This window comes from Megascapheus bottae, chromosome 12 (genome assembly GCF_031878675.1).
Source record: "Megascapheus bottae isolate mThoBot1 chromosome 12, mThoBot2.hap1, whole genome shotgun sequence".
Taxonomy (NCBI): domain Eukaryota; kingdom Metazoa; phylum Chordata; class Mammalia; order Rodentia; family Geomyidae; genus Megascapheus; species Megascapheus bottae.
The window spans coordinates 50,161,043-50,171,265 of NC_143520.1; the positions used below are offsets into that span (position 1 = coordinate 50,161,043).

At 41.6% G+C, this 10,223-nt stretch overlaps 1 pseudogene; it reads left to right on the forward strand.

The window, feature by feature from the left end:
- Nucleotides 1-9,690, forward strand: part of LOC150056529 (uncharacterized) — a 65,537-nt pseudogene extending 55,847 nt beyond the window's left edge.
- Nucleotides 9,691-10,223: the final 533 nt, after the last annotated feature.

Below are 10,223 nucleotides of genomic sequence, written 5' to 3' on the forward strand. Positions count from 1 at the left end.
TTTTGGTTGTGTTTAATGTGCATGTAGGAAGCTTCTTGGGTGTTGTTTTAATTTCCTTAAGGCACTTGAATTTTCGAAAAAAAAATCTTTTTTTCCCCCCCGGAAGCAAAGGTAGCATGGCATTTTAGCTAATGAGCTTGCTCCCTTTATCTTATCCTGCTCCTAGTTAAATTGGATCTGCTTATAAAATCTGGACTCTTAATTGCAATTCTTAAAAGGCCGTCTTGCTAGGAAGGGTCTGCGTAAGTAATAGCTTTCTTTTTAATTAAGAGTAAGCAAGGCAGCGACTTGACTCTCTCCACTGAGGCAGAGAGAAACTTGAAGTCTTCAGGAACTCAGGGCAGACACTCAAGGGTGGGAGAGCAGAGGAACAAGCTTGAGTCAGGTCGACCTGGTCATGATGCAGAACTCACTCACCTCAAATCATCTCATCTCTACAACAGAACCCACAATACCTATGTTATTGGGATGTTGTATGGATTGTAGATAATATTCAGATATTGTTTTTCTACTACAGGGCCTGGTTGTGTCCCTTTAAAGGTGTCATGTATATGTTTGTCATGAGAGGACAGGTAGGACTTCTTGCAAGCTGCTTAGAAGCTGTTCAAGATCCTTTTTTTCTGACACTATGCTGCTCACTCCTCTCCACATCATTGAGACTGCTCAGTCTGTGCTTTCAATGTAGGATATAATTCCTGGTTTCCTGTCCAGCTTCCTTACTGCTAAGTGTTAAAGCTCTTTTTATTTTGTGTCTGAGTCCTGGGATTTGAACTGGCCTGGGATCTGTCCTTTAGCTTTTGTTGCTCAAGGCTAGTGCTCTACCACTTGAACCAATTTTCCCTTTTTGTTGGTTAATTGGAGATAAAAGTGTTAAAGACTTTCTTTTCCAGGCTGGCTTTGAACCACCATCCTGGGGCAGGTTCACTATTTTCACTGCAATTCATTCAGGTAAGAACTCACTCTGAGAGAGCAGCAGTAACTTCTCCTCAGAGTAATGTCCTCAGTGACCTGATTATCTCTCAATAAGCTCCCCTCTTCATGGTCCCACTACCCCAACTCTACCATACTGGGAACCAAGTTTCTAACATGTGAAGACTTAAGGGACACAGCTATATCCAAGCCATGGAGATTGCTTGTAGAAATGACTTCACTCCCCCTTTTATTACAAATATCTGTACAGAAGCCCAACTCTTTGGGCAAATCGTAAACTCCTTAAGGCCAGGGATTCTGTTTTTATATAATTACAGTCCAAGAAAAGGGATGAGATGTGAGAGTGAGTGCCGAGTGACCTGGTGAAGCCCATTTCTCTCCAGGAACTCAGCTTACTCTCTTCATTCTGCAGAACCGGCCACATGTCAAAACATTTCACTCACATACTGGTTGCAGCCAAGTGCAACGTTCTGGTGATAAAATGGGATTGCCTGTGGCTGTTTTCTTGATGCAACATTCAAGATCACTTTATACTTTTCATGTTGTGTGAGGCTTTCTCTCTTGAAATCTCTTTCCATACCTTGATGCTTAAGTGGAGAGCGGTGTGAGGATGAAGCAGTGCCTTAAAATGAAAATGTTAGTGCACTAAAAATTGCCTCTAAGTCAACTCCAGGATTGGATGTGGGGGATGATGTGGTAGAATTAATTTCACTCACTTTGCTGTGGGTGACAAAATGCAATACAAGTTTCTTGCTATCAATTGAAATATTCTCACTGGTCCTTGACATGAAATAAAACCATTTTTTTTGCCAGTCCTGAGGCTTGAACTCAGGACCTGAGCACTGTCATTGAGCTTTCTCAAGGCTAGAGCTCTACCACTTGAGCCACATCTCCATTTCAAGTTTTTTTTTTGTTGTTTAATTGGAGATAAGAGTCTCATGGACTTTCCTATCCAAGCTGGCTCAAAGCCTACTCATCAGAGCTCAGCTTCCTGAGTAGCTAGGATGACAAATGTAAGCCACCAGCTTTTCGAAGCCCCTAGGTTAAACAAGCAATTTACAAGTTATTAATTTATTCAATGAATTGATTGCTCTATCCAACAAATGTAATGATCCGTTTTCCTGAATAGTCTCCAAGCAAGTTAGGGGTGGGTTCGATGTCCTATCCCTTCCCCGGACTTCTTAATATCCATGTGTTAAATGCTCAATAAAAGTATAGAGCTGCAGTTGAATGATGGGTTCTTTCCACTTGGGATGTTTTGTATCTTTAGTGTGGGGACTGCATTGCCTTAGTAATGACTGAGTAATAGAGATAGATAATACAATAATTGCAAATCTCTCTGAGAAAGAATGTAGCTAGGTGGAAGCAGAGCAGTAAAAACTACAGATAAAAGAGTTATTACAGGAGGCAGAATTAATAAGGTACCTCAGGTCCATGTTTAATCCCCAAACAGCACACTGCCACTAACTATGTAAATCAAGAATGTGGCTTGTCGTGCTCTGCCTCTCCCAATGGGTCCCATCCAGCAGGTAGATTCAGTGCAGCTCCTAAAAATATTAGGAGATATTTTTAGAGTCATTCAGGCCTTTTGTTACTGTTTTCTATGGGCATTTCATAAAGCCACAGTTTGGTTTACTAACTATGGTTCATTCCCTCTGGTGTGAAGTCAGGATTTAAACAGGAGGAGGGCACACAAAACAGATGGTAGCCTCGAGATCGAGATCTTTTGACAATTTCCTTTCTCCCTGGAGTACCTTGATTTGAGGGGTAGTACAGAGATGAGAAATCTCTTATTGATCTTGAAATGGAAAGAGTTAGTTCCCAGTCACTGCAATTGACAAAGGGTTTTACAGCTCATTAACCACCAGATTATGTGGCACAATTCATTAAAATTCGGTTTCATTGACTGCATTTGTAAATAGGCTTGGGGAAGTTTGTCACTTTTTGCCTCTTGGAGAGCTTTCTTCCTATGAGTACATTTTTCTTCCCCCTTTCTTCCTGCCAGAAAAAACCTGAAATAATTTGCCATAAGGTGTGTTACCATTTAAATGCAAACTAAAACGAAATACTGAGTAGGAATCACAGGTTTGTAGATTTTCCTCCCTTCTTCCTATTTGCCATGATCTGATGATGTGGGATGCTTTAATAAATGCATTTACTTCCAGCATTAATTTTATATAAATTGTCATACTGCTTAGCAGGCCTCTGCCCTGTAATTGCTTTCATTTGAAAATAACTGGAAAGGAAAAGATTAGAGCCCATTTAAAAAATAATATATTTTCCCTTTATTAATACTGAGAAGTAATTCTTCACAGAACAACCATTGTCAGATAGTCCCTGAGCTCAGGACAAAGGGTGGGAAGCCCAGCTCTGGATTTCCTGTTTCTTTCATGATGTCCCATGCTTAGCCTGGAGAAAGCTTTTCCTGTGAAAACATTTGTGAGCTGGTTCATCTCTTCACTGTGTCAGTTCTGCTTTTGTAACACAAATGAGTGTACAGTTTGAGTGTAATGTTTGAGTGAACCTTTGTTATCGACACTGGAATTTGAATTTTATCTATTTTCAGGTGTCATGCTACACTTCCATAGCTCTTTGCCCCTGCTCCTCAAATACCTAAAAATATGAAAAACCATTTTTTTTATGTCCTGGGTTGTTTAGACACAGATGCCTCATAGTTGCCTAATCACCACAAACTTGCCAGTTGCTTTGCCTCTGATGGAAATAGTGGAGGACCTGTTGAAAGCTGATGGTGTCGTGAGGAGGACGTGTGACAAATATGGTGGCTAGGAGTTACAGTAAGAACTTCTCTGCATATCTTCACATAACTGTAATACTTCTGAGAAAGTCATGTTCTCTGCCCCAAGTCATTTTGGCCACACCCAGGCAGGTGATGGGTGGGGATACAGGACTCTAGCCATCTGCATTGTTGTAAGTGTGGAGTGACATTTAGGTATCAAATGATTGTGCCTTCTGGATAGAGTGTCAGGACAGCCACTGCACAAAAACACCTCATCCTGGCTCAGTGCCCAGAGACTTGGGGTTAGGAAGAAGGGCTTGGATTGTTTCATGAGGCCTCTTACTGAGGCCTCCCGCCATGCAGATTCAGTGATGACACAGTCCTGAATGCTCATGACAGCACACGTTCCATGGAGTATCTGCAGGTGTCCCTAAAACTTCATGAAAATATTACAGAAATAAAGACTCTGAAACTCCATGTGTAAGTCTTTTTTTTTTTTTTGCTAGGAAGTGTTCACAGTCTGGAAGTGGCTGAGTCAATTTGCACATTGAGATTCAATAGAATCAAACTTCTGGGTTATTTTTTTCTTCTAGCCAATATAGGTTCAAAAACTACTAGCTTGCTCTTTGATTTTTTTTGAAATAATAATCTGGACAAATGAAATACTAAAAGTAGGAGTCTGCACTATGAAACCTCCATCTCTAGAATTGTTCCAGTTACTGTCCCATTAACTCCAACTCTGTTGTTCTGATGTGTAGTGAGCCACTTCTGTGGCTTTTAAAGTTATACAGAGCCTAGATAGGGGTCACTGACCATTTATGGTGGGCTTTATCTGCTGTACTTCAGCACAGCACTACAGGAAAATTGTTCATGTAGATTGTAGGTTCCATTTGTCTGATTTTTCTAGGTAATGATGGGTTATGATTGCACAGGATTGAATGTCATTTTCCTTCTTTTTTTTTGTAAAAAAAACCTCACTAAACTTATTTATCCTCTCAACTAGAATCATATTTGCAGAAATTTTTGGAGACCAAATACATATGCTCCCAAACTCCCAATGGAACCATTTCCCCCCTAAATTCATCCTGTGCTAAAAATATCATTAAGTAGGAAAACACACTTAATATAGATTCCTTTAAACATCGCAGCTTAGCCTACAGTTGGGCACAATCATATAATATGAAGTCCACTTTATAATTATTATTAAAGATAGTGATTTAAATACCAGAATGGTTGTATAGATTATACTTTCAAATTACAGATAGTCAAAGCATCACACTGAGCAATGGTAGACTGGAAACTGTCATGGATTTGTGAAAGATTGCTTTGCAATATTCCTTCTTTTTCTCTTATACAACAGAAGGGACAGTATGAGTCAAACACTCCCAGACAATAGCAAAAAGTTCATATGAGGAGATGACTGTCCTTAAATGATTGCAGTATACATCTTCTCTTCTCCCTTAATTTCTTACTGGTCAGATGGCTGGGGTCTTTCTTCTCTAGCTGGCTGTGTGGAAGCAAGAAGCAGATTTTCCAGTTATCTTCAGTTAGAGGCAGTTACAGGCAATGCCCTGTTGCGCCACTTTTGGATGTAGGGCCATTATTTCTACAGAAATAAGTGTTAGAGTCTTGGATGCCAGGCTTCATGTTAGATGGAATAGGCAAAACACAAGAGCAGAGCTAGCAGTGGAGGTCCTGCTGTTGACCTGGCCACAACATGGGCCATAACAGTGACAACAGCCAGGGGGAAAAATGATGGAGAACAAAAGCTTCAGGGACAAAGGTGAAGACATTGAAAAGCAAAATAAAATAAAACAACACAGTTTCAGTTATTTGTTATGAATTAGAACATGATGCATTAACTTTTGTATCAATGGGAAAAAATCTATTGTTGTTACTTTTTTGTTTTGAATTTTAATTTAATTTAATTTATTTTTTATTTTATTGTTGGGGGATATACAGAAGGGTTGCAGTTACATTCATCAGGTAGTGGGTACATTATTTGTTGAACACTGTTACCCCTTCTCATGTTTTTCTTCCACCTTACCTCCCCCCTCTGCCTTCCACTCATCTTGTTTTTCCCTTCCCTTCCCTTTTTCAAATATACAAGTAAATGTATTTACAATACACCAAGCACCAAAATCAGATACAGTAACAACATGAGATAAACCTTAAAGGGTAAAGAAGAAAAAAGGGGCCGGGAGTTTGGCCTAGTGGTAGAGTACTTGCCTAGCATGCACGAAGACCTGGGTTGGGTTCCTCAGTACCATATACATAGAAAAAATCTGGAAGTGGTGCTGTGGCTCAAGTGGTAGATCTCTAGCCCTGAGAAAGCCCAAGGACAGTGCTCAGGCCCTGAGTTCAAGGCCCAAGACTGGCAAAAAAATTAAAAAATTAAAAAAAATTAAAAAAGAAAAAATAGCTTCACATAATATATTGAGAACAACAATAGCAAAGATAAACCTCTTGTTTCTATATATCAATGGGAAAAATCTTATTTGGGCCTTTTATCAACTATAGTCAAGCGTAATCACAACCAGTTTTGAACACCTTATTTAAAAGAATTCATGAACTGGATTCCCATGACTTTTTCTGGTAACCTTAGTTACTGAGGAGAGGGAGGTCTAGAGGATGTGGCTCAAATTAAGCCTGGGTAGAAAAATTCATGAGACTCCATGAAAACAACCAGGAAAAATCAGTGTTGGAGATGTTTCTACTTTGATAGAGTGCAAGCCAAGCAAGCAAAGTGGCTTTGAGTTTAAATCCTAATACCATTCAAAACAAAACAAAAGTTCCCCCCAAACCAAAAGAAAAAAAATCTATAGATGTGAAGCTAACTGTAACTGCCATGGAGAAAGAGTGAAGAAAATCCATCCAAAGGCCCAATAGACCAGAGAGTGGGAGACAAAAGTGTAGGCTTAAGTATTCTTGGTTTGTTGCATCCTTTAGGGAGGACACAGATGAAGAGAAGCTTCCAGAAAGCTGTGAGTGAGTCCCCCAGCAGAAAACTAGCCTGGGAAGATTCTCTATTGCTTAAGACAAGCTCCTCCCCCTCCCCCTTGCACCCAATAAACCAGTGAAGCAGGGCTGCCACTTCTCATGTGTCACCTAAAAACCAAGCCAAACAAAACCAAAAGAAATAAAAAGGCTTGTGATGGGATGATATGTGGCCTCAGGAGTCCCAGTTATGGGGCAATTGTTCAGTGGTCGAATCCCTTGAGGATCTGATGGGAGTAATGGCTGCTTGATGCTTCTAAAATAATAGTCCCAGGAAGAAGGCTGAGGGACTGGGATGCCATGCCGCCAGCACACCCACCTCCTTTGCAGAGAACAGCTGGCCTCCCTTCTAGATTGTAACTTCCCCGACATCCATTTGCCATTAAAAGAAGTAGGAAAGAATGGGGGTGACTCTTTAAGAGAGGAGACATTCATGAAGATTAATAACCCAAATGTTTTCCATTGGCAACACTGAGCATTAACAGGTATTAGGCAATCAATATGACTTCAGGAGCAAGAGAAGTTGAGATGCAGAAAAGAATGGGATCGAGTTTTCCCCAGATTGGTCTCATTTGTATTATTTTCTAGCTTGTTACACATACGCATTTATCCTTTAACATTCTTGGGTTGTTTTTCTCTTCTACTATTCCCATGCCTTCTTTACAAGGACTTTTTTCTTTTTTTGTGATTTTTTAAAAATTTTATTATTGGGATAATGTATAGAGGGGTTATAATTACATTCTCCAGGTAGTAAGAGCATTACTTCTCACACATTGATACCCCTTCTTATGTTTTTGTCCCTCCTCCCACCCCCTCCCAATCATTTTGTTTCCCCCCCTTTCCCTTCCCTGTTTCAAATAAACAAATAAAAGCATATACAATATACCAGGTAACAAAGTCAGATACAGTAACAACATGAGATTAACCATAAGGGCAAAAAAGAGAAGAGAAATAGTACGTGAAGAACAACAATCACACAGGATAAAGCTCTTGTTTCCATACCCTAGAGTTTATTTCATTTAGTCTCATCCTATATGACCTTATGTATTTAGGTTTTGAGCTACTGTAGTTCTCTGCTAGGAGAGTTCGAGATGTGCACTAATTATTACCAGTGAGGGAAACCATGGAGCCCATGTAAGGACCTTTTTCTTATCAGAAACATAATATAATACTTAATTCTGTGATCAACTTTATAACAAATGCTTTTCCTACCATTCATTGCCACTTCTCTATTTCCTAATTAAAAAATCCTACTCTGTGATTCTTTGAGATGCACACTTCACTAATAAATAAATTGCTTCTCGGGGGTTCACTGGAACCAGTAACATTTTCTTTCTTTCTCTAAATAAACTATACAGAGAACTATTAAAAAATTGTGAACCACTTGAGTCATAGAAAATGATGTAATGCATACCTTCAGTTTATGGAATAAACTGAATAAATAATTCTAATAATATGCATACTGTCTTCTTATCCAAGAGGGACAAATCACACTGGCACAGGCATAGGCACAGTTTCTTTCTTTTTTTTTATTGTAATTAGTAAAAGGGTTACATGATATTTGCCAGATAGAAGGTGCATTAATTCACATACATTGATACCCTTTCACATGTCTTGGTACCCGTTTCCCTCCCCCCCCACACCCCCCACCCGTCTTGGTTTTCCCCCCTTCCCTATCAAATTTCAAATATCCAGATACAAATAAATTCAATATATCAGATAACAAAGCATAGGCACAGTTTCTTTCCAAAAGCCTGGTGGTCTCTTGGGCTCTGGGCCAGGACTAGCTCGAAACCCTAGAACAGGGGCTTTTCCAGGTCCAGGGTTTATGTCTAACCCTGGTCTCCCAGGTCCAGGTCCTGTGTCTAATCCAAGGGCAGGTGGTCTCCTGGGTGTCATCTCTGATCCCAGAGGTGGCCCTATGGGCCCTGGATCTGAACCGGGACCCAACCTCAGAGCAAGAATCTTGTCTTCTGGGGATGGTCCTCCCAATCCGAGGCCAGTTGGCCTGGGCCCTGGACCAAATACCCATCTGAGATCAGGCATTTTAGACTCAAGCCCTGCCCCTAGGTCTGGTATGTTTCCAGGCCCAGACCTTGGGCCAAACCCACGAGCAAGTAAGTGGCTTGGGTCCAGGTCTTGGGCCCAACCCTGGGGCCAGTGGCCTGGGCCTTGGCCCAAATTTAGAAGCAGAGATAGTGACCTCTTGGATATAGGCTCTAATTTTAAATACAAATGGTTGGACCTCAAGGCCTAGATCTTGCCCACATTCTAAGAGCTATAGGTGTTTTGGAAATAAATTCAGCTATTTCCTCGCAGGCTTCTGGAAGCATGGGTACAAATCCATCCTCCATGGCAAGAATACCTGGCCCCATAGGCCCAAACACTGGTCCTAGTTCTTGAGGGACTGGACTACCAGGGCCAAATCCATCTCCCATGTGGAGGGCTTCTGGCCCCATGGGCCCTAATTCCACTCATTTCTCAAGGCCAGATGGTCCCATGGGGGGTAAATGCCAATCCCTTTCCATGGGGGATGGGGATCAGGAGGATTGAACCCTGCTGCCTTCTCTCAGTCTTCTGGCACAATGGCTTCAAACCCAGGTAACTTCCCAGGATCTTCTGGCCTCCAAGGTTCAAGCCCAGCAATTTTCCCAAGAGCTTCTGGGCCAATGGGCCACAACACAGCCAACTTTCCAAGGGCCACTGGCCTACAGGGTAGAAGTCTGACTGCCTTCCCAAAGTCTACTGGCCCATTAGGTCTTGACCAGGTTGTTTTCCCCAGGTCAGCTGGGCATCTAGGCTCTTCTCCAGCAGGCCCTGTAGATATCAACACGGCTCCTTCTGCAAGGCCAACTGGAACCCTGGGTCTAAACCCAGCTTCTTTTCCAAGGATGAATGGCCCTGCAGGCAAGAGTTTGGTTCCATTTCCTAGAATGGGGGGCCTACCTGGCACAAACCCAGCTGCTTTCCCCAGATTAGGGGACCCAATGGCTGCAATGTACCCAAATGGAATGCTACCCCCTTAAATACCACCTTCCTTTGAGGGCCACCTTTTTTTTTTTCAAGCACTGTGGTTCTTGGCCATAAAAGTAGATGTGGAGTGTACTGTCTGAAGAACATAGCCATCTTTTTTTCTCTGCTGTTTTTTTTTGGCTGATAGTGAAATGTTATCTGTGGACATGGACTATGGCAGGAGGGGATGATCCTGGCCTCAAGAGAAAGGATTTGCAGCCTACCAGAAGCCTGCAGTGCTTTTGTGCCACAGCTTTCTGCTCCTTGTTTCTTACTAGCTTCTTGAATTGTTCTTGTGGACTTTTCCTCAGGGATACATTGGCCTGTAGACGCCAATTCATGTGTAATCCTCTACTTCCCACTGAAGAGTCCTTTACTGCTCTAGAGATGGTGCGTTGGGAATAGACTGGACTTTGGTAGCTCTGATCTGGGCAGCGTGGACCTGATCATCTTCTACTGCCAGATGTTTCCCTGGGGATTTGAATACAGAATGGCAAGGTGAACAACCACTTCACAGACCCACCAGACCCACCAAATAAACTTCTGT